At 41.7% G+C, this 25654-nt stretch overlaps 3 long non-coding RNA genes across 3 annotated transcripts; 1 reads left to right on the forward strand and 2 right to left on the reverse strand.

Moving 5' to 3' along the window:
- The first annotated feature begins 346 nt into the window (after positions 1 to 346).
- On the forward strand, positions 347 to 3264 carry LOC148673295 (uncharacterized). Its single transcript, XR_015935981.1, has 2 exons — positions 347 to 2266; positions 2425 to 3264. It is a non-coding gene; the product is annotated as an uncharacterized LOC148673295 (long non-coding RNA).
- Positions 3265 to 6113: 2849 nt separating this feature from the next.
- Positions 6114 to 8354, reverse strand: LOC148673296 (uncharacterized). The gene is made up of 3 exons (XR_015936185.1): positions 7759 to 8354; positions 7598 to 7650; positions 6114 to 6338 (listed from the first exon to the last, which is right to left on the reverse strand). It is a non-coding gene; the product is annotated as an uncharacterized LOC148673296 (long non-coding RNA).
- Positions 8355 to 21834: 13480 nt separating this feature from the next.
- On the reverse strand, positions 21835 to 24100 carry LOC148673297 (uncharacterized). Its single transcript, XR_015936186.1, has 3 exons — positions 23791 to 24100; positions 22626 to 22750; positions 21835 to 21995 (listed from the first exon to the last, which is right to left on the reverse strand). It is a non-coding gene; the product is annotated as an uncharacterized LOC148673297 (long non-coding RNA).
- Between the last annotated feature and the right edge of the window lie 1554 nt (positions 24101 to 25654).

A 25654-nucleotide genomic window follows, 5' to 3' on the forward strand; every position in this document is an offset into this window, starting at 1 on the left:
GCTTTGCGGTAAGATTTAGTGGCAATTGTAATACGAACCTTTACATGGAACAAAATATGCTTATTGTATACTTTATTTCTGATGCAGGTTACAAAAAGAAGAAATAGTGCAAATTTAAAACAGATTCACATTAGATACATTTATTATACTCCAAGACTGCTACAGTAAAACCTGATGTTGCCAAGCATGTGCTGCTACGTTCTCCTGACATTACGGAGAGCGGAGACAGATTTGATTTAATAACTCGCGAAGCTAGGAAGATAGAGCAAAGCATGTATGCTAAAGTGCGAGCACTGCAAATGGGAGATATGGAAGCTCCCAAAGAGGAGAAAAAGGAACAGGCAGTGTGTCGCTATTGTAATAGACCGGGCCATTTTTATAAAGCCTGTAGACAATTGTTAAAAGCAAAAAGACAGAGTGACAGAGGGGGAAGGGGTCCCCCTCATAACCCTACTGATAGTGAGGGTCAGAAGGGGCTGATATCTCAATTAAAGAACATGTCAGAAGCTGAAACGAGAGCCTTGCGTGAAATAATAGATTTAAACTAATAAGCCCCTTTGTAGCCTTCCTAAGTTTATCTCAGGATTTAAATAAAAGTGAAATAATCTTACAGTGTGCAGTAACGGCGGGACACAGGAGCACATTTGTCCTGTTCTTCGACTAAAACAGCATAAAGATGTGATATAAAGTTTTCTAACGGGTAACAAGAGGCTACAGGAGTAGGGGGGCACGGGTTGTGTTTAAAGCAGATACAAGCTGTCACAGTATGCTTGGGAAAAGATGTACAGTTTCAACTACTGATGTGGGTGGGGGACACCCCAGACCTATTGGGCTAGGATGCCCTGCAGCATTTATAAGGAATTTCTGTATGAAATAGCATTTATGTGAACTACCTCAAAAGAGTTATGTGATATTGTGATTGTTTTACCTAATGAGGGAATCCATAAGGCCGGGCTACTCCAAGTATTAGATCTTCGGACGGAAAAAAGGGTATAAAACCAACTACATGATAAAGCCAGGGTGAATGCCTTCTCTGAGCGAGCTTGCCTGGTGACGAACTGGCTTAAGTGGGGTAGTGCAGTCTAAAGACAAAATTGCCTTGACCCCTGCAGTAGAAACTGTTTTTAATGTTTTGAAACAAGCTTTCTTGCAGGCACTGGCCCTGGACTGGATTCCCTCAGACGGATCATCTGTATGTAATCTGTGTGTGGGTGAAAGAAATGGGTTGTGAGCTGCTGTGCTGGCGCAGGAGCATGGAGGTAGGCAGCGTCTGGTGGGTTATTATTCAGGACCCCTCGATGCGGTGGCCAAGGGGCCATGTTTATGTGTTGTGCCTGTATAAACTGTAAATTGAAACTTGTAAATATGCTAAATGGAAAATTGTAGCGCTTTATATAGACTCTATATATACATTTGGTGTATGCCACAATTTTGGATGGTGGTGGAGGAATAGGGATTTCCTCAACACGGCAGGGACTCCAGTTAAGAATGTTGGGTTTGTCTCTGAACTGTTAGACGCTTTGCAGCTATTGACTGAAGTAGCTGTGGTAAAGTGTAAATCACATCATAAAGAAATGTTTCCAGTAACTCGAGGGAACAACTTTGCAGATGCAGCTGTCAGGTGAGCAGTCCTGGTAGAGCAGGAGTCTGAGACCTCTGTGAAACCTCTGCTGGTGAAAAGGGGACAGCTACAGGACATTCAGGCTGAGGCCTCTAAAGCAGAGAAATGGACATGGTTAGAAAAGAATGTGGGGCTGCAGGATGATTGGGTATGGTGCTGCCAGCACACTGGACGCCCTGCATGCCCTCACAGCCTAATGCCCTTTGTAGCCCGACAAAGGCACTCTGTCGGACACCCGGGTGTGAGACAAATGGTGTGCTGGTTACCCAAAACTGGGTGGGGACCTGATTTGAAGCAGTAGCCACTTCTGTGATATCTCGATGTGATGCTTATCAAAGGAACTCAACTACAGTTCAGGTGCGGGTGCAACAGCTCAAAAGGCCTGCTCCTGAGGAACCTTTCATGCACTGGCAAGTTGACAATTGTAAAGGGAAACCTGGGCTCTTATAATCTGTTTTCCCGTTGGGCAGTGCCCTGCCGCTTGTATTATGATGAAGGGACGCACTTCACAGGGAAAGTGTCAGGCTGTGGCTGCATTGTTTGGGGTGAGATGGACTGAGATCACCCTCAGTCTGCTGGAACAGTGGAACAAAGGAACAGAACTCTGAAAGATCGTCGAAACATCAGACTGAAGGAGCACCTTGGGTAGATGTTCTGCCTGCGGTTCTGTGTAGCCTGCGGGCTGGATCAAACAGAACTGTGTAACAGAGCCTGTTTGAATTCATCACGGGCCAACCAACGAACCTTCCTGGAGGGCCAAATCTGGCTAATGGATCACTGAATTTGCTAATTCTCTATTGTAGTATTGTAGATTGTTAATTGAAGCAGTGCATGAGGCTGGTGAACAGGTGCTGGACGTTTGGAGACCTCCAGTAGAGGGAAGACACGACCTGATACCTCGCGAGTGGTTGTGGGTGAGGAAGATGTACCCTGCCAGATGTTGCATCCCCGCTGGGGAGGGACCAAATCAAGTGCAACTGACAACTGACTCTGCCATCTGAGTGACAGGATGAGATCGCTGGATCTACGCTTCGCACTGCCACCAAGCCACTGCACCAGAGACTGAATGAACATTAATTATTATGCTGTTACTGTTTCTGTGTTTGATGGGCTTCCTGAGGGGGGCCGACAGTGTGCCTGTTAAGTGTAAGGAGTTTTACTTTGATAAATGGGGATATTGAATCAATACTTTATCAATCAGCCACAAATAATAATCAGAGCTCATGTTGGGTTTGTATTGCTATAAAGGACTGAAGAATGAAGAGATGAGAGATGCCCAGGACGTGAGATAATAATATCATTTTCTTGATTTTGTATGTTTTTGCAAACTATGCAGTCTAGTGGCTTGACGTAGGCTTTGTGCTCAAATGTATATAAAGATGCTGCCTGTCCTTGGTCAGTAAGATTTTGGTAAGCTGTCTGTACGCCCAGAATATGAAAAGAACTAACTGTTGTCTAGTCCGCAACTTAGATATAATTAATTGGCAGGTGTTGCTGTTTCATCATTTGTTTAGAATATGTCATAGTAACTCTTTGTGTTTTAAGGTATAAAGGACCATCTTCAGCTACTTATTTTTTAAGTCTGGTGGTTGCAAGCCGGACTTCCATATGCATATGAATAAAGAGACTTCTGCTTCACAGACACCTGAACTTTGTCATTTGTTTGACACTACAGCCTCTTACTCACGTCCTCAATGTAGGGTTGACTGTTGTGTTGGACTGCCTGCCCACAGGTAATTTAGCCTATTTGGTAATTAGTGGCTCATTTGAAACCAGGGTATTGGATTGGATCTGACAACATAGCTGGTTAGCTTGATCCAGACTCCTACAACCTTTTGCATAAAGATGGGCCTCCTGTTCTTGGTTTTAAATGCACTTCCATCTAGCTGCCATTTCTCTCCTTTGGTTCAGTTGGTGAACTCCATCCTATTCAAAGACAACTGCAGCACAGCCCATCACACTGATTTACAAGTTGCAACACTGACAGACTCTAAATCTTAATCGCTACATACTGAACCTTACAAATACAGATTTTCTGTCCCAATTTCAAACAAATCTCATGGAGAAAATACATAGGAGCCTTTTTAAGAAAAACACCATACCTCTGTGGGCAAAGGAGATACTTGAATTAAAGAAATGAAAGTGGAATGTTTGAGTAAATAAAAAGCAACACAGTAGAAGCAAGTCATGTCATAAGCAATAACAAGAACTAATGTAAATGTTTTGGTTTAAACATTCTCTACAAATTTGTTTCTTAGAAGATACCCTCTATGTACCCAACATAAGAAATGCTCAACATTTCAAAAACAATATTAATAACTGCATCACCTGTTTTATTTTTAAAGTGTAAGTGAGTTGGAAAATATGATTTAAAAGCATGGTCTGACAGGCATCACTGAAATGGACGCAACAAAAATTAAAATAATAATATGGTAATAGCCAGATTAGACTGAAAGCAACTCACCAAATTGAGGCTCAGAAATTACACCAACAAATTGTTATGACTTTAAAAACATCACATCTCTGCCTAGGTTACACATTTGTTGACACAGAGTCTACAAACACTCTATCATCATGATCCAGAGTCCCACTGATTACATTAGATTAGTTAAAACCTGCATTCCCATCTGATATTATCATTCCTCTGTGGGCTAAGTATCACATAATGCATAAGGTTGTGTTGATGCATGGAAATTTGACCAATTGGTATGGGATGTCTGTGTTTTTAAATTATTCTTCAGAGCCAGTCCTTGTTATCAGTAGTGACATCTTAACCAATGGTGCAGCCGACTCACATGTGGGGATTCTGGACACTCTGCGGGGGTCTGGCAGCAGAAGGGGACACCACTATCAGCCTGTCCTCCTCAGGCTCAGCAGGCCCGTTACAATAGGTCAGTTGCTGTCTCACTACACTCACATCTGAGGTCACCCCTGCAAAACAAGGTTAACATTTCTCAACACCCTTCACTTATCAAAACCCACAGCAGCATACGCACTGACACACGCACCAACCTTAACACAATGAGGGCAAATGCAAGAACTGACTGAGAAGGAAAATAGGCTGTAACGAACAGTTCTTTCCGGACCCTATGCGGACGACACAGTCCGACGGAGTGGGGAAACACTAGGGAAACGTCATGCAGGAAAATGGGGCTGAAGACAGGGGGGCGTGTCCAAGGTGCGCTGGTGCACGGGGGAGGTGTGGCCGAGGCGAACAATCCAAAAGAGAAGTCCTTAGGGAATATCCAAAAACACACGAGAAAGTCCAAAACCAGGAGATCCATCAGAACAAGGAATAAAAACCACGAAGGCCGGGTCGGAACCGGCGGACGGGGAACAGGAATGGGAACAGATTAAAACCTTAACGGGACCAGGCGCTTCCAGGTCCCGGACTCGCACGATATGGAAATCAGATGCAGAGTCCGGATGAGCGTCAGCGCCTGGCTTTTAAGGTGGGCTGGGAATAGGGAGCAGGTGCATAGAATAAAGTCACAAGTGAAAGGGCTGGAGCACCCTTAAGGAGGGGGGACTATAATCGTGACATAGGCAAGGTCTTTATCTTCTTTATCTTTTTAACTCTAAATGAGTCCCAGCAGACAGAAAGTTTCAATCTCTACTGTGCTTTACTGTTCAAACCTAGAGGTACTAATGGAGACAGTGGAGAAAAGTGAAAAAAATGATAAACACTGCTTTGTCATCTTTACAGATGTAGTGTGCTCTCTGAAGGCACCAGTTCTGTAGGGTTTGGGCATTTACGGGGATTTACTGATGAAGCGCTAGTTCACTTTATTTAATTTAGAAGAAGGTGGAGGAGCTGCCACTGCGATGAATGTTTCAGTGAGGAGTGGGAGATTTTTTTCTTTTTGTATTGCTTCTTGACTAAAAAAAATTGTAAATCTGTTATTTCGGCGTAGCACTATCAACGCTCCACCATCATATTTATTCCCGTACTGCCCATTCCCCCGCTTCGGAAATGTTAGGTTTGAGCAACTTCTCATCAACACACGACACTGTGCTCACTCATGTCTCCCACCACAACAGAATGACGCGTGAGGACCCCTCAGCTTTTGAGGTGAGAACGGTTGCAAGCTGACCCTTGTGACCCACAAAGTTCCGCATTTGAACATAAAAGTGTCTCCTGTTGGAAGAGGTACTGATGTTTGCAGCCCTAGCAACACTCCATGTTAAAATATGTCCCGTTAAATTCAGTTCAACCATGATCTAAGACTCCACGGTGGAAGTAAGACTGAAAGAAAAAGGCGCTAGCTTTCTTGGGGTAATTTTTAATGCTTCTGAATTTTAAATTTTTATTGATGTGTGTAAAATGTTACTTTGTTCAGTACATCTTAACTTATCCATAACAATCACCTATCCTACTCTTAGTCAGAGGTTTTGTACATAGGTTTTGTTAAGTGTGCTTCCAAGGTTATATCCTGCAGCAAAATGGATGACAACACATGAAAGGAAATGCAGGTTTATTCAACACCTTAAAAGACAAAGCCCATTTTGTATTTTGTTTGAGCCTGGTGCTTTCAAGAGTGAAACAGTTTCTTGTACTTCTTGGTTCAAACAAGTTTGGCTGAAGGCTTCATGCCACTCCTGTCATTCGGCTGAGAAGGGTGTTCTGATCATGGGCACTCGTGGCTTTGTAGCTGGACAGTTCCAGTGTGAAGGTGGCAGTGCTAGATGGCAAAGAGCGAAGGATGGTGGAGTAACCCTGTGAGAAAGATGAACAAAAGAAAAATCATTTTTGTAAAGAAATGCTCACTCCCATCACACTCCATTGTTTCCTGATGAATATTTTGTTAAACATGTTTTTAAACAACAAAGCCCATATTGTAATGAAACCTGAAGGACAGACAAGCTTAAATGTTCTATAAAAAATATTTATTCTGTCACTAAAAACCCTGTCTTTTGCCCCATCTATTTTTCGATAAATTTGAATAGATTAAGACTAAATACAGCAATAAACATTTAATATAGCATTTGATATTTGAGTAGTATTTTTAAATCAAATTGAAAGAAACCAAACTGATTTTGTTGTTAGCATATTGGTTTAACAAAGCCAATTGTAAAAAACAGCACAACACTTCTTCTAACCTCTATGTATTGTGCCCTGGGCTGCTCAGAATATTTAACAATTGCATCTTTAACTTCTGTCTTGAAATAAGCAATGACTTTTCTTTCTACATATATTTCTCTTATGTTTTCTTATATCGGTTTATTCATTTTGGGGACTACTTTCTAGAAATCAGCCTTCCATCAAGGGCGCTTGCTTCCAGTGCACTTAGTCAACAGCTCACATCCAGCTTTTTGTGAACTTTCTGATTTTATTCTCTGTGGAAGTCTAACAGACACAAAAGTGGGAGAGTTGGTAAAGGTGGAAGTTGGCACCAGGATAGACAATGGCTGGGTGATCATGTACATGAAGCATACGGAATACAATACGTCCATCAATCAGTCAAGCAACATCACTGGGAGCCTCAAGCTCCAGCCCATCTACATTTAATTAAGGGTGTACCAGAACAGGCCTGCCACAGTACTTTCATTTTTCATCTTTCACACAATTCAGTTATTGCTTTAATTCATTCACTGATTATGAATAACAGACATTTTAAAAAATAAAGTAGTTTTTAATTAGTGAGCGATACCTTTAAATACATTGGAAGCTAAACATATTCCAGATTAGTACTATGAATGTAAAAGGATAACCTAAAAAATGCATTGGTAGAAATGTATTACAATATTTAATACTCTATAACTTTCTAAAGCACATACTAAATGTAATATTCATTTTAATAAAATAAACAGTCTGACTATTAATGATGTATATTGTCCCCTATTAAGTGTTTGTGAATGTAGATTGTGATTTTATACATTTTAGACCTACATTTTCAATTAAAAGGAAATGAAATGTTTCTGTTTTAAAATTAGAGCTGTACTGTAAAATACAGGACCGCAGAACACAGACAGTACCTTTTGCTCAAAGTCGGTGCTTCAGGGAAGACAGCAACCGCTGTCCAAAGTGTCTGAAATGACAAATCTTTGCATGAGACTCATTGCACCACGGAGTTGCAAAGCTGGCTCCTTGAAGCATATCACCATCTTACCCGTCTAGGAAAAGAGCAAGCTTGTACCTGGTTTCCTGGGAGGCATCTTGTGCCAGCCGAGTGGCAGCAGGCAGGATGCGGTTGGTGATATCCCTGGGGAGGTTATGTGCACCCATCCTCTCCACCAGGTCTGCCAGGTGATGAGCCATACACGCCCTCACTCTGGAGTTCAGGTGACTGTGCACACAGAACATTGTATTGTATATTACTGAGCTGTTACTTTGATTGAAACCATATCAACCTGTCACCTAACCATTGGCAATGTGGACCTCATTTTCCAATGCTTAACCAGATTTCTTTTAAAATGATAAAAAATTATATTTAACCGTCTAATGTTGTTTTTATATTTTTTTAAGTACTGTATGTTAGCATTGTATGGCAGCATGGTGGCGCAGTGGTTAGCATTGCTGCCACGCAGTGTCCAATGGGTTCAATTTCGGACCTGGGGTGCTATCTGCTTGTGTGTTCTCATGTGTTTCTGGTGTGAGTGTGCACGTGTCTGTGTCTGTGTGTCTGTCCTGTGACGGACTGGTGACAAGTCCAAGGTTTGGGCTGATTTACACCCGCTGTTTGCAGAAATAGGCTCCAGCTACCCTATGACCCTAAATTGGAGAAAGTGGTTAGAAAACGAATGGATATTAACATTGTAGTAAACATTCTTTATTACATGCTTTGATTTCAAGCTCAATGAAACGTAAATGACCCTTCACAGCTCCTGAAGTCAGACCCTAAGATTCTGGGTATTATTCTATTCTGTATATTTCTGCCCTCACCGCAGACCTCCATTCAGCAGCGCGTTGACTGCACGAGCAGGGGTACAGCTCTGCACCATGCAGTCCAGTGTGCTGTCTACACTTTGTCGGATGAATGTGTTTGATTCTCCGGCTTTCTCTAGCAGCACCTTCACTGTGTTCCCCAGTTCCGGGTCCATCCTTCTCTTCAGGAAGGTGAACACGTCTCCCAGACACACCACTGCCATCCTAGACACAGCTGATCGCAAGTTCTTCACCTGGGGAAAGGCAAACCACCGTCAGCACTGCAGAGCCTCGTCTGTGCCCCTCTCTTGAACCATTCTATATGAATGGTTCAGAATGGATACAAAAACAGTGAAAAGCAATCATAAAAATGAACAATTAATATTTTGGAGAGATCACACCTCCTGCACGAGCGCCAGGGAGACATCGTGCAGTCTGCTGATCAGGATGGCAGGGTGGTGCTGGGACAGACGCCTTATAAAGCTCAGTCCATCAACCTTCCTCTCCCTGAATTCAGTGAACGGAAAGAAATACATCAACCAGGACAAGGAAAGAGGTCTAACTGTATAGAGCTATGGGCAACAAGGTCTGTATTTTCACTAGTCAGAATTGTATTCATAGAAAACGGAATAGGTGGATGCTGATTGTACTGCTTTATGCCTACCAGTCGTCAGAGGCCAGAAACTGAAGGCTCTGGGTGAGGGCCAGCTCGGGCCTAGAGAAGGATTGCAGCCCAGGGTGCTCTGGACCATCTCTAGTCTTCCCTTTAAGGGCAGGGGACAGCTCATCTAAAGGTCACAACAGAGTGGGGAAACGTTCTGTGATCAGTTTGGTCACCACTGATTTGACAAAAGCAGATCGTGAAAGGCTTCTGCCTCGGGGCATCAGTAAAAAAGCTCTAGAAGAAGGAAAAAAACCTGACCTTGAAAGAAAGTGGTGGAAGAAAGTGAGAAAGAAAATCAGTGCAGATGTGTGGGAGATGCTGATCTGACCTGCGATATGGGGGGTACTCTTCAGAGGGGGAAAAGAGATGTTATCCCTCTCCTCTGCAGATCCATCCCCCCCTATCATGCGCAGGCGTTTTTTAAGACTCCCCACGCTCCTCCACCGGTCCTGGACGTGCCCCATCTTGTGTGTCTGTAATAACAGAAAAGCAAAAGTTAACCCTGGGGAATCCTGGCCCGGCTCAGTTTTGAGACAAGCTGGACTAATCCTGGTAAACTTTTTTACTTTGAGTCCTCTGAAATATTTACTGTTGGACCCCATGACATAAATTGTTTCACAGCACTGAATTGTGATTCATAGTATTCATATACATTTACTTGTACTTGCTCCACCTAAAAAAACAGTACTGATGTATTGTCAGTATCAGTGTCAGTGCCAGTATTAGCAAATTAGAAAAAGAAATTGCAATTGTGTAGCCAGCAATAAAATCACCCTGGGAACAGGATAGTGAAAGGAAAGGAAAGGATAGTGTTTAGAGTAATCAACTGCTCAGATCTCAGCTAAAACTAAATTGCACAAGAATATATCATCTGTAGCATAAACAACTTGGATTGTAAAAAAAAAATCATACAAATTGACAGAACAGATATGATTTAATTTACTTACGTTTTCTAAAAAGAGAAGAACAAAACATTTTTGTAACTACTTGTCACCCTCAGGACTTGGTTGCTGTTGTGTGTATTTTTGGGGGAGTACAGTATAAAAAAAAATTCTACTATAAAAAAAAATTATTATACATACGCATACAGTATATTCAGAGTCTAATCCCAATCATTAAAGACACAAACACAATTTAAAGACATTTCCATAAATTCTATATATATTTTTCTACTGCGTCTTATAAATATTATTATTGGATGCCAGTAGAGTTGTGTTCATAACATTTATTTCACTAGGGACAACAACATCCAAGAACTGAATGTTTTGTGAATGCTAGCAATACCTACCTAGAAAATTTGGTTTAACCCATCTGGTTAATAGGCAGCCTCCTGGCCATAAGACAAGCAGTCTCGAACCCCAGTCATTTGAGTGAACCGAGGGGTAGCTGCAAGGTGGAGATGGGGCGTAGGAGGAATGTTTGAGATAAATGCGAAGGGAGGTGTTGGAGTTCAGTATACTGTATGTAGCTAGTTTTATAATGCTGGTGATTAGGAACAGCTGTGTGAGATTGACTTGTCATTGTTATCCCTCCCGAACGTCTGTTAATATCTTCCATAGTTTGCTAAAACTAAGGTTGCTGCTGGAAGAGGTGTTAGTGGGGCCAGCAGGGGGCACTCACCCTGTGGTCCAAGTGGGTCCTAATGCCCCAGTATAGTGATGGGGACACTATACTGTAAACAGGGGCCGTCCCTCGGATGAGACGTAAAACCGAGGTCCTGACTCTCTGTGGTCATTAAAAATCCCAGGGCGTTTCTCGAAAAGAGTAAGGGTGTAACCCCGGCGTCCTGGCCAAATTTCCCATTGGCCCATACCAATCATGGCCTCCTAATAATCCCCATCTATGAATTGCCTTCATTACTCTCTGCTCTTCTCCCCACTGATAGCTGATGTGTGGTGAGCGTTCTGGCGCACTATGGCTGCCGTCGCATCATCCAGGTGGATGCTGCACATTGGTGGTGGTGGAGGGGAGACCCCATTACCTGTAAAGAGCTTTGAGTGGAGTGTCCAGAAAAGCGCTATATAAGTGTAAGCAATTATTATTATTATTATTATTATTATTTTTATTATTATATCTGGCAAGCCTTTTTGCATTTTATTTTGAGTTTCCTCTATATTTTGCTGCCGTAACATAACTTACAGCCATATGACGGCAACTCTATAATGCTGCTGATATAATTAAGTACAGTACATAGATGAAAGTGCCATGCAAGGGATTTGATAGGTGTTTTCTAAAAGCAAGCTAAAGGCTTTCACAAGTTATCCACCAGAGTCTACAAAAATGTAAAAATGTTTTAATTTCTGAGATAAATAACTGCGTCTGATCATTGTAAGCAATCTGGCCGGTCCCAAAATGATCAAATCCCTCAAATACCAAATATACTATAGATGGAAAAAGAAACATATTAGTCCTGTATCATTATTATTTCCTATATAGTGAACCCCTGAAGACATTTTTGCTGTTTGTTATTATTGGGTCAATTCATTTCCAGGCAGTATTTTTTATATCTAAATACTCTAATATTCTATTCCAGAATACTGTCTATATAGGGCTTCAAATACTGTTGTTGTGAATATTAGGTCAGTACGTAGACAGGACTTGATCAAAATATATTGTAGTTACACTTGTGTGCTATGGCATTACAGTATACAGAGTACATATGCTGATGGAGACATTATTACTAATCTTGATTGTTTTTGATGTCTAAATTGTTTTTGATGTCTTGATGTGAAGTGTTTATAAATAAATATACTGTAGAAGGTATTATAAAAAACTAGGACATTGGTGAAACACAAAAATGAAAGACCTACAGAGCATTTTTTGAAACTCAAAAGTTTTGTTTGTAAAAAACTCAAAACAAAAGCAAAGAGAAATAAAGGCCTCTTACTAACCTCCTGGACCTGGGGGTAACTGTTCTGTTGGACTGCCTGCCCATAGACTCGCGCCAGGGGCTCGACACTTGTGTTGCCAGTGCTGATACCTTGCCCAGGGCACGACATCAGGCTCTGATGAGAAGCAACACGAGTGGAGCTCCCCAACACTCCTATAGAGGAAAAGTGACCAAAGCAATGTTTTAGTGAGTTGGAATATATGATTTAATTACATGGTCTGATAGGCATCACTGAAATGGACACAACAATATTAAAGTAATAATGTGATAATAGCCAGATTAGACTTAAAGCAACACACCAAATTGAGGCTCAGAAATTATACCAACAAATTGTTATGACTTAAAAAACATCACATCTCTCCCAAAGTTACACATTTGTTGACACAGAGTCTATCACAGTCTATCATCATGATCCAGAGTCACATTGACTACATTAGATTAGTTAAAGCTTGCATTCCCATCTGATATTATCATTCCTCTGTGGGCTAACTATCACATAATGCATCACATAACGCATAATTTAACAAAGAATCAAAGCTTAATAGTTAATTTTCCTCTGTTTTCCTCAGAAAATAATAATAGGAGAAGAAATCACGTACAGTAGGTTGTGTTCATGCATGGGAATTTGACCAATTGGAATGGGATGTCTGTGTTTGAAAATTATCCTTCGGAGCCAGTCCTTGTTATCATTAGTGACATCTTAACCAATGGTGCAGCCGACTCACGTCTGGGGATTCTGGACACTCTGCGGGGCACTCGGGCCGGGGGTTTGGCAGCAGGAGGGGACACCACTATCAGCCTGTCCTCCTCAGGCTCACCAGGCCCTGCAAAACAAAGTCCGCATTTCTCAACACCCTTCACCTGTCAAAACCCACATCAGCAGACACACTGACACTCATGCCGAAGTACAAATGCCAAAATCAACTGAGAAAAATGTGGGCAGGTGTTATTCTTTATTTCTTTATCTCTAAATAAGACCCAGTAGGCAGCAATAATGAACAGCTACTGTGTAGGAAATGCAGTAATCTAGTCTAGAAAAGAAAAAACTGAAACAGACTGCCCCATTCAAAACCCAAGCTGTAATGTTTAATTACTGTTCAGTTTTGCCCAGTCTCACGGCTGGTTTCTCAGCACACAATCAAACACACAAGCAAACACATTCAAACAAATGACAGGCCAGCAGCTCCAGCTGTCAGCACCTTGGTTGGGGCTGTCCTCCACTCTGGAAGCAGCCATCAGCTTTCTGGAGGGGATTCCAGCCAAGCGAGGCCTTGCTGCTAAAGGAGGGGAGTTATCGGACCTGCAGGCAAGACACAGAGACATAGAGGAGAAAAGTGAAAAAAAATCATAACAATCAGCACTGCTCTGACAGTTATCTTTACAGAGCTGGAACAGAGCTGTCAATTTTGTGATCCCCAACCCCACAGGCAAGAATGTTGTGATGTCCACCGCGCCCTCCACAAAGTTTTATCTGTACAAAAAACATTGTAAATATAGGACACTCTCTGTCATTGAGACATTAAAAAATCACCATGTTCACAGCCCTGCTATGGAGCATGTAAAAGCCACTAAAGAAAAAGATGCCAGCATGATCCACAAGCAGACAACTTCATCATTCTGAATATGTTAACTAACTCACACCTGAAGAAGGCTCCACAGCCGAAACTTTGTGTTTTCTTTCTTCTCTTTTCAGCATGGAATAAATCTATTAGTTGTTCCTTTGAAGCCTACGCATGCTGACGCAGCTGAACTATGTTAACTGTTGCTTTTAGTATATTTTGTTTTTTTTTGTTTCAGCTTTTATTGAAGGCGTTGTTATTTGTAAAGGTGGCGTGTGTCTGTGGGCCATGAGCTGTTGTGGACTGACCCGGCTTTGATGCCATCGAGGAAGTTGTGTGGGGGTGAGCTGAGCAAGTCTTGCTCCTCTGCCACAGTGTACTGCAGGAACCTGAGGGAGTTCGGCCTCTGAAGAACACAAAAGACACAAGCCTTTAACATTCCTTCTCAGTTCCTAACCCAGCTGGGCTCTCACTGCCAGTGCATTCGCACAGCTTATTGTACTTTTTGTGCAAAGCAAAATAGAAAAGACTTGGGAATGAAACCTTGAAACCTCCTGAAGAACATAACCAAATAAAACTACACAAGCAAGCTCTTATCCCTTCCTTTTTCTGCACATTTAAATGATGATATGTGGGTTAGAAAGGCCCTGGTGTGTTCTGACCTCCTCGTAGTCCACTGCCTCCTCTTCTCCATAAACCTGCAGGGTAGTTTCCATTGGGCGCTCCAAGGGGCGCCCTGTCTGGCCGGCCTTTCCGGAGTCCCTGGGCATGCCCTGGGCCCTGTCGGGCAAGGGCTTGGTGCCTCTAGAGATCGGGGGCACGGGTTTAATCCCACTGAATACACAGCGGCAGGTTGTGGAGCACATCTGAGAGGCTCTGAGGAGCTCTGGGAAGGTCCTTCCCTGGGCTTCACCTGAAGAACACAGACAGGGCTTACACATACTGTCTGAACATAACGTTCTGAGAGGAAACTATATTTCCACTTCACCTTTAAGAAGAATAAAGGGTGAGGACTGCTTGTCTACTGTGAAGGCTGTAGTGGTTAGTCAGGATGGCAGTCTTCCTAACAAGTTGCCATTGTTGCTAAAACACTACATCAAGTCCCCTGCTCTTTCACCACATGGAAGTCAAGTTGTGCAAATCAACCTGACTGTAACCACTACCAGTCTTCCACCTCTCTCTCTGTCAGAAGGGTTGGTGGGGCTCAGGAACTGCATGTCCGAGTCCTCTCCACCACTGTTCTGTGACATCCTCAGGAGCCCTTTCTTCCCTGAAACCTGGGGCTGGCAAGGCTCTGGGATAACTGGGTGGGGGAAGCAGAGTTGCTGGGGTTAACAAAAACAAAACCCACCTGTATTCTGGCCAGAATCTACTGCAAATGAGTTTGCTTACTCTGAAGGAGCTCCTTGGGGTTTTCTCGGTGAATCTGGAGATATCATCACCTTGTGAGCTTTTGTCACCTGATGATCTACTGCCTTACAGAACCAAAACTTCACACCCAATACTCAAAACTCTGTCACGCCATCTGTTGGTGTGTTGGTACAGCTGGAACTGTAATGTGTACAGTAATGTGAACTGGCATGGCCACACCTCAGAGTTCAATAAATCCTGGGTTGTGCTGTTATCTCTAGCGCGGCTTGATTTGTGCCCATTGTCTACAGATCAGTTCACAAGTCCTTGAGAGTTCTAAAGGTCTTTGAAACAGATTAGTTGTTATTAGTTATAATAACATTTCTTTTCAATGCTGCTGGAGAATCCTGGATCAGGGATAAAAAGGTAAGTTTTTTTTATATACAGTTACGAAGGTCGGATGTCAGAAAGAAATAGTATCAAGTCTGTAATAAATCCCTCTTTACAGGCCATGAGAGAGTTTTTGTTACCAGTGAGCTTTTGTACAGTATGTAACTCTGGTACCAGTCCCTGTTATCATTAGTGACATCTTAACCAATGGTGCTGCCGACTCACATGTGGGGATTCTGGACACTCTGCGGGGCACTCGGCCCGGGGGTCTGGCAGCAGGAGGGGACACCACTATCAGCCTGTCCTCCTCAGGCTCAGCAGGCCCGTTAGAATAGATCAGTTGCTGTCCCACTTCACTCACATCTGAGGTCACCCCTGCAAAACAAGGTCAAAATTTCTCAACACCCTTCAGAAATGTCACCCTTTTCACCAATCTCACAACACCACAGCCCACAGTAGCAGACACACTGACACTCGCACCAACCTCAACACAAGGAGGGCAAATGCAAGAACCGACCAAGAAGGAAAATAGGCAAGTTCTTTATTTCTTTATCTCTTTAACTCTAAATGAGTCCCAGCAGACAGGAAGTTTCAACCTCTACTGTCCTGTATTGCTCAAACCTAGAGCTGTACTGATTAGGTTACTTTCCATTTTGCCCAGTCCCACAGATGGTTACTCAGCACACACTCATACACACAACCAAACACATTCAAACAAATGACAGGCCAGCAGCTCCAGCTGTCAGCACCTTGGTTGGGGCTGTACTCCACTCTCGAAGCAGCCATCAGCCTTCTGGAGGGGACTCCAGCCAAGCGAGGCCTTGCTACTGATGAAGGGGAGTTATCGGACCTGCAGGCAAGACACAAATGGAGACAGTGGAGAAAAGTGAAAAAATGATAAACACTGCTCTGTCATCTTTACAGAGTTCGAGCAGTGTTGTCAACTGTGTTCACTCCCTTGCCAAGTTCACAGTCCTGCTTTGAAGCACATAAAACCACAAAAGATGCAAGCTTGGACAACAACAAGCTAATTTTATCAACACTCTTCACTCCAGCCCCCACAAAAAAACAGAAAAGATGTTTCTAAAAGTAGTAGGCTACCTGTGTGGCAGTAAGCAAAAACTGAGTAACAAGTTTGGAAAACGAGCTTCAGTGCACTGTTTATGAAAGCCACAACCGTCTTGAGTTGTAAAGGCAGCATTTTAATTGCTCTGAATGTGTCTGCAATGTGTACATTTCTGAGGGCCGTGTGTCATGGACAGACCTGGGTTGGGCGTTCGGCGGCACAGGCTTGATTCCATTGGAGAAGCAGCGAGAACGCACAAGCGTGGCTTTAGTTAGCACAGGGCAATTCTCAAGGGCTTCACCTGAAGGACACAGTAGGAAAGGCATTCATGAAAAATAAAAAAAGCAACTAGATCACATTTATTTTCTAACCACTTTATTTAATTTAGTGTTGCAGATAGCACGCCAGGAAGTGAGCCAGTGCTCACCACTGTACCACCAGCTGGAAGGAAAACTAAAAGATACTCCAGAAGCAGGGTTGAGAAACATTGCTTTAATACTGATCAGTTACAAATATCAGTCTCTGAAGAGGAATAATCTTACTCCCTAGCTTGCTGCCAAGTTCAGAACAAGCTGCTACTGTATTTTGCCATGACAGAGTTTGGGACAGGGGAGAAGAAATAGAGGCAGCAGAGGGCAGATGCATTGAAAAGCCAGGAATCAACAAAACAGGTGACCACACAAACACCAATAATGGGAATCAGTGCACATTGGCAAAGCAGGTTAATCCCATCAAAGCTCTGTTAATTTAGTCTTAATTTCAATTTATCTTGATCACATCCTCAGCTCTGACAGGGACAGCAGAAAATCTTTTTGTTCAGCAACTGCTAATCATGCAAGACCTCTCAATGTGCCTGGTGTTTCATGCATATAGCACTGCACACGCACAGCCTACTTCATCTCCTCAAGCCCTGCCAACATACTGCATGTTACTGACACAGACTACTCCCTACCAGGAGCACATGTCTTTTTCCTCACACAAGGAGGGAAATGTACTTCACTTTCTTTTACCACACCATGGACAGAAATGTTTGGAATGATTTTGGTGGAGTTAATGCAAGCCTAAATTACTCCTTTTTCTCTGGATTCAGAATTAGCTAAAGAATTCAAAATAGACTGTATACACACTGATAACTACAGTTCTCAACTCATTACTCAGCCTGAAATTAATAGTCTAGAAAGTATAAATCAGGTACTTACCAAAGTGTTTGGCACGTTTGGCATTTTTCTGACTTATATTCATTGTTCTAGTGAACTGCAGGTCTTTCTCAGAGGAGCCACTCAGGTGGGGAGACCAGGGATCTCTGTCCATCTGAGAGGCAGGAACAATGAAGTTCTTAGTGCTTGTTAATCCTCAATGTCTGATTTCCAGAAAAACAGCAGTTTTTGTAGCAAATGCATGTTTTACTAATTTACATATTTTATCATTTCCATGTACTGTAATTGAATCTGAATATCCTTAAATATTTGATGTAGAAAGAGTGCAAGAGACATTTAAAACATGTAGATCAGTTTTAGCTACCATGTTGACAGACAGCTGATATAGTGATAATTTGTATTCAATTTAAGTACAGTTCTCAGCTCATCATCTCTACTTTCATTTCTTTTGAGAACATGAACCTGAGGACTCAAGAACAGTAGTAGCTTATGTAATCTCCTTCTCTTCCAAGGAGTCCAAACAGTAAAATCCTGTTTGCTTCAATAAAATGTCCAAATTTGGACAGTGATATCACTGGATCCAGTCTACTTACTTAACACAGTTTTCTTTACAAACTATTCTGATTTGCTACTTTAAAAATGACAAGTATTAAAACTGACACTCAAGCAAAACTCCTCAAAGAGTTGTGATGTGTTATCTGTACTCAACTCAAGCATTACAATAGTAACATCGCATATTGACAGATGTAATGGAATGTATAAATCAAACACGAAAAATATGGGATTACAAACATTCAGACCTGTATAGACTGTCCTAAATCTCTTCTTAATGATTTCATAAACCAAAATGCAGCAAACTCTAAGCAGGCAGTTCTATTCTATAATTTACAACTGGAGAAACAGTAATAGGGGGCTGTACTTACTGCTAATATTATCTATTTGCTGATTTGTACTTGCAGAGTTTATAAGCAGCATGTTTATAAAAGATGAATGTTAATGCAACTCAGCTCCTTGATGATTTAAAAAAAATATTAGACATACAGATTGTAATCTGAAGAACAAAGAGAAGCCACCCCTAACTGTATATAGATCCCATTTCTAGCTGCTACTTCAAGGAGCCCAGATTGGGCCTTAAGACACCTAACTAGGAATCCTGTTAAAAGCACCCACAGCTCTCCAAAGTAACAAGCAGCCCAGCCATTTTATTGAAGCATCAACACCACAGCATGTTTCAAGAATTAATTCTCTTTTAGTTTCAAGTTGTGGCTCTTTTGCTACAAAAACTGCTTGACCCTATCTATCTACACTCCTTGGATTTTTAAAAACTAGAATATCTCTCACATCTTTCATTTTTATGGATTCACCAATCGACTGAACTATAAAAGTCTGAACATTTAATTACCTAATGTAAGTTTAGAGCTATGGTGAATACAAATGAATGCAGTATTATAAATGAGATTTTACTACTGTTGCAAACCTTATGTATTGCTTCAATGCTGAAGGGAGTAAGCTACACACTTCTTGTTTTATACCCAAACATTTTGTTTGTAATTTTATTGTTCTAATTAACATGAAAAAATCATCATAAACACCCAGATGCCTATAGTACAATCCTGTCTGGCGATTGATATTACCTATGTGATATGTATACCGATTATTAATCTTTATTTTACATAGCAGTTTTCAGAAAACATTGTTTCTTAGGAAAGTGCACATTCAGGAGAGATCATTGTACCAAATAAATCAATATACAGAAGACAACATGCAGAATACATCATAAGATCTATGTGACTGCCAGGGTCTTAAGGTCAGATCTGAAAACAGACTACAAGGTGAGACTACTAGAAAGCCTTATCATGCACTGTTCATAATCTGGTAGAAAGGACAAAAACTTGGCAATATCAGAAGAAAAGACAGTGTGATCAGGGAATTAATTTATTGGGACCATAAAACATAAGAAGAAAAAAAGGTACTTTGAAGTCTGAAAGAAATTCAGTAGAGATACGGATTGTGCATACAGAGTATGTACTGTATTTCATGACATGGGTGACGTTTTGTAGAAGAACTGGCACAAGAAGAACTAGACAGAACTGGCTACTAGATGTTTAACGGGAAAGATTTATTTTCTTAATACGATGTGTGGTTCTGGTGTAAAAAAAGTCTTACAGTAGGTGAATGAAGTAAGCACACATTCAAAAGTAGCAAGACCAGTGCTCGAATTCACACCCCACTGTTTTTTTATCGTTTTTGGATATGTTTGTATTTCTTATTGATAAAAATATGAATGAAGATACTGCTTGTCTTGAAAAAAACGTTTCTGTTGCTCCGATCCTCGGACAATGATGCGTTTGCGACTCCCATCTCTTACAGGCGGTCGCATCGGTTCACCACGTGCTGGAAAGCGTCGCTACACCCCCATGCCCTCCCACAAGTTTTTACAAATCTTGAACTGTACAAATTTACATCTTCATTGATATACACATCGATTTTTATCAAACGAATTCGTTGCTTTCAGGATAGTTAAACGGGAGCTCATTCTGGTGCTCTCATGCTTCTTCCTCTGCATACCTTCTGCACAAAGTAGCGTGTAGAAGGGCACCGTTTGCACGACATTTTACTGAAGCTGGTCGTAACGGAAAATCGACAGATTTCCGCGGACACCCAATGTAAAAAAACAGTATTTTTTACCACTTTGGTTACACAGTGTAGAAACAAGCAGTCCAATTCAGAAAATACACTTCGCCTGATCTTTACCAAGTTGCAGGGTTGCAGATGCGCAGTAACCGCACAAAAATAAAAGACTGTCGCTGCCATGCAAGTTTTTTTTCTGCACCATAGTTTACTGTTCTTGTGTTACACGCACGTCATATTAATTTACTTTTAAAATATTATACCAGACTATTTCTAACTAATAGAAAAATAGTGAAACACTAATGTTATACCAGATAAAGTCTCAGTGAAAGCAACTTCTCTTAAAGGGTACTGTAACTACTCCTAAAATCTATAGGTACCTTTCTGCTTTGCTGCGGTATTCGTAATCCGGGAAGGTTTTGCTGCAATAGTTTGCCACTCTCTTGACCATTACTACCGGACGTACAATACGTTTTTTTTATATATGCCCTGACGAAGAGAATGAGGTAAAGCAATAACCTATGAGAAACTACGATCATTTTAACCCCTTGAGCAATCCGTCACTCTCTCAGTAATAATGCAATTGTGAGTTCAGAGATGACGCGCTGATCGCTGCGTGGCGCTTTACAGATTGAGCACGTGACCTATATAAGACGCGATCTGCGAAAATGACGTTCAGGTTAATTGAAAACAAATGCTCCGGTGAAACAAATATTTTACCCGAAGATTAAACATTATTAATAGAAATAAAAATAAATTTGCAACTTTGGAATTTGGAAAATGCAATTCCAATTACAAAATCCGACCTCGTTCATCTTTTTTGTGGAGCTAGAGTCGCGTTTTGAGATGAAGAAGGTGGAGGAGCTGCCATTGCGGTGAATGTTTCAGTGAGGAGGAGTGGGAGATTGTTCTTCTTTGCATTGCTTCTTGACTAAAAAAAAAGTTGCAAATCTGTTATCTCGGTGTAACACTATCGATGCTCCACCCTCGTGATTATTCCCGTACTTCAGTTCCACCCCTTCGGAAACGTTAGGTTTGAGCAACTTGCTCATCAACACTGTGCTCACTCATGTCTCCCACCGCAACAGAATGACGCGTGAGGACTCCTTTGCTTTTGAGGCGAGTACGGTTGCCAGCCGACCCTTGTGACCCAGAAAGTCCCGCATTTGAACATTAAAGTGTCTCCTGTTGGAAGAGGTACTGATATTTGCAGCCCTAGCAACACTCCATGTTAAAATATGTCCCGTTAAACTCAGTTCAACCATGACCTAAGACTCCACTGTGGAAATAAGACTGAAAGAAGAAGGCACTAGCTTTCTTGGGGTCGTTTTTAATGCTTCTGCATTTTAATTTTTTATTGATGTGTGTAAAATGTTACTTTGTTCAGTACATCTTAATTTATCCATAACAATCACCTATCCTACTCTTAGAGCTTTTGTACATAATTTATTAAGAGAATTGTAGCTGGTAATTCCAAACTTTGAAGTCAGTTTAGTGTGTTTCCAAAGTTATATCCTGCAGCAAAATGGATGACAACACATGAAAGGAAATGCAGGTCTTTTCAACCCCTTCTTAAAAGACAAAGCCCAGTTTACATTTTGTATGAGCCTGATGCTTTCAAGAGTTAAACAGTTTCTTGTACTCCTTGTTTCAAACATGTTTGGCTGAAGGCTTCATGCCACTCCTGTCATTCGGCTGAGAAGGGTGTTCTGATCATGGGCAGTCATGGCTTCGTAGCTGGACAGTTCCAGTGTGAAGGTGGCAGTGCCAGATGTCAGAGCGCAAAGGACTGTGAAGTAACCCTGTGAGAAAGATGAACAAAAGAAAAGTCGTTTTTGTAAAGAAATGCTCACTCCCATCACACTCCATTGTTTCCTGATGAATACTTTGTTAAATATGTTTTTAAACAACAATGCCCATATTGTAATGAAACCTGAAGGACAAACAAGCTTAAATGTTCTATAAAAAATATAAACATTTATTCTGTCACTAAAAACCCAGTCTTCTGGCCCGTCTATTCATCGATAAATTTGAATAGATTAAGACTAAATTGCAGCAATAAACATTTAATATAGCATTTGATATTTGAGTTGTATTTTTAAATCAAATTGAAAGAAAAACTGATTTTGTTGTTAGCATATTGGTCTAACAAAGCCAATTGTAAAAAACAGCACAACACTTCTAACCTCTATGTATTGTGCCCTGGGCTACTCAGAACATTTAACAATTGCATCTTTAACTTCTGTCTTGCAATAAGCAATGACTTTTCTTTCTACATATATTTCTCTCATGTTTTCTTTCATCGGTTTATTCATTTAGGGGACTACTTTCTAGAAATGAGCCTTCCATCATGATTTCAAACGGGTTGAAGAAATTGTATTGTGCTGCATGATTATCCTAGTCTTCATCTTTTCCTTTTGAGCAAATGTTACCTTGTGCATACAGCGAGACACACAGGCTGAGACCATGGCCATTGATGTCCCAGGCTGTATGCTGACAGAGTAAACTGTAGTGACCACATCCTGCACCGGGAACCCCAGCAGTGGACCTGGAATTACTTTGAATGGCATTGGAGAATCAGGAAATGGCTGCATATGTAGAAAGCACATGGACAGACATGTAAAATTGCAGCTTTTTAGAAGCTTTTTTGACAATGCACCTACACATCCACATCACCATTTGATGATGATGATGTTATCCGGTCAGTCGGATCCGACTCTCGGCGGTTCTATAGGCCATCTCTCGCCACGCTTTCCGGTCTTGGACTTTCCCTTTCAGCTGTTCTATACCTAAACCAGTGTCCGTTTTGTTGGCGTCGAGCCACCGCGTTCTTTGGTGGCCTCGTCTTCTTGTTCCACTGACCATTCCAAGCATATTTGCTTTCTCCAATTGCCGGAGTCTGGTGATCTTTCCCTAAGCAAGATTTCTGGCTTGATGTGCTCCAGAACCTCTTTATTGGTGACCCTTGCTGTCCATGGTATCCGTAACAGTCTTCTCTAGCACCAAAAGCTTGAAAGCATCCATCCTCTTTCGGTCAGCTTTTTTCAGGGTCTAGCTTTCACACCCATACATCATCATTTAACACTACCTAATTCAAGCTGAGTAGTTCAAAACCTCTCTTCAGCTGTGTATACACCATAAATATGAAATACTCCTTACCTTAGTTAATTAGACAGCATAACATATGAAAGTATAATTCTAGAGGACTTATAAAATGTACAGAATGTACATCACTATTTCAAACACGTCAGTAAAAAATGACACCATAGCACCAGAACTTGATCTCCACTACTGACTCTTAAGAAGTTAAATGAAAAGTTGTTCAAAACAAAAGATATGTAAACAACCAGAGTTTATGCAAACTGTAGTGCTTAAAAATAATGCTTCAAGGTGAGCCTTCACATACATGACTTTATTATTGCAATATCAAATGGGATAAACATTTTTTGGACATTTTGTCATGCTATAGTACACATCCTCTATATTGGAAACCATTCTTGGTATCAGAATCTGAAACTGACCCAAATAATGGTGCTTCAATAACCAGAAAAAACTGCCTGTCACTGATAGCCCAAATCCATTTAAGAGCCCCGTTACCTTGGAGATAAGCACTTTGTATTCCATTCTCCACTGCCTGTTTCACATCCAAAGGAAGCTGCTCTTCCACACTGTCCTCAAAGCTGATGGCAGGGGCAGCAGTGGAGCTACCCTCTGCGCAGGGGCTCACTCCCAGCTCAACTGTCACTAGGTGTCTCTTGTCTCCAATGCTTCTGTCCAATGTGTCTGACAGAGGAGAACAACGACACACAGGAATAGTTTCAGAACAGCAGGCTCTGCAGCAGATTAGAATGGGTCAAGCTTCTGTAGAGGGTAGGGAAATGAAAAAAGAAAACGAAAGCATTTTCTACTAACAGACACAGAAAAAAGAAACAATCCATACTTTCATAAATATTGGCTGGAATGCACACCAGGCAGAAATGCTGACATGTGATTTGGGACACCTAAAAAAACTGCAGTCATTTTGCAGAACACACATCCTACAGTATATCCTTGTAAAGAGGTGTAGCGGTGAGGCTTATTAATAAGGCAGAATTAAGTGTTTCTGAGCTTTCCCAAATTAGGCCTCATTTCTCTGTTCATCTCTGTGGTGCAGCCACAGAGAAAGAATTCATGCAAGCTGATTTAAGATGTTTTCTTGTGATAAGAAACCAGCTCCCAAAGGGGGATGCACTTAGCTAAGCCTGGCTATCATGATCAATGGTCACCCATTGGCGCCTATCTGTCTAGGGAGTGCCAGTTGGACATCTGGACTGCATTACTAAGTGTCAGGACTAAGTGACTCATATCTCACCTTGATCAACCAATCAGGGACTGGTAGGGCCGAGTAACCCACGTGGGACTCTGATGCCCATGGAACTTTCAGCCAATCAATGAGCTGAAGTTCCTCCAGGTAAAACAGGCAACACAGAGAGCCTGGGAGATTCAGATTCAGATTCAGATTCAACAAGATTCAGAAGGGATTCTGGAGAGGATTCTGTGGACTGTTCTAAAGGGAATTCAAAGGAGAATTCCAGGGCAGGACGGCCCAGGAGCAGAAGGCTCCCAAGGGCAGGACATCCTCGCAGCGCGCCTCCTGACCATCCTGAGACTCAGCCCGGACAACCACGGAACGGCCAGTGTGTCCGAGTGCCAGAACTTTCCTTTGTTCTAAGAGTCTAGAGTGGAGGTTGCCAGAGAGTAGCCAGCAGCAGGCCTCGTGAACAGGTCGGAACTGTGGAAAGCTGAATCACTGTTCAGAACTAGCTCTTCATCAGGAACGAACCGGTCCTCTTCCTGACTTGCTGGGACCCACAGTCATCTTTTCTCCTGTGCACAAACTTTGCTAGTTAATGCCAACACTAACTAGCCGGTCAGTGAGCATCAGCAACGCACCGTCGCGAGCCGCACAGCACAGCCTGGCACCGAGCCAGAGAGCGCGGATTGGACAGCAACAGCCTGCAACTGTTTCTTTGTGCCCGCAGGAGATCTGAATCCCCAAAGATTGGATGAGTATTCAACTTCAATGCATTACAGCTCAAGAATTCAATTGTTATCCCAACCAGTTGATATCAATTTAATTCCTAAGAGTTATGTACTTGTTTCGAGTATCTAATGTAGAAGTTATAACCAAGTTCATTTATGAAACGGTCTTAATGAATGATATACTGAACGTATGTCCTCTTGATATATGTAACACTTCGTAACTGATTGAATATATATCTTTTGTATTCTGATAACCCTCTCGATAAGATCTGTTAGTTTAAGGCATATTCTATGTATTAATAAATGTATCCTCGTGTATTAGTACCTGTGTGTGCGCGTTGTTTGAGTTATGTCGCATGGTTGGATTCTAAAGCCATCAAAAGAATCAACTTTGTGATTTACTGCTACAATTAATAATTGTCTCAGTAAATGCCCAAAC

Source organism: Lepisosteus platostomus, chromosome 4 (assembly GCF_059453375.1).
Source record: "Lepisosteus platostomus isolate fLepPlt1 chromosome 4, fLepPlt1.hap1, whole genome shotgun sequence".
Taxonomy (NCBI): domain Eukaryota; kingdom Metazoa; phylum Chordata; class Actinopteri; order Semionotiformes; family Lepisosteidae; genus Lepisosteus; species Lepisosteus platostomus.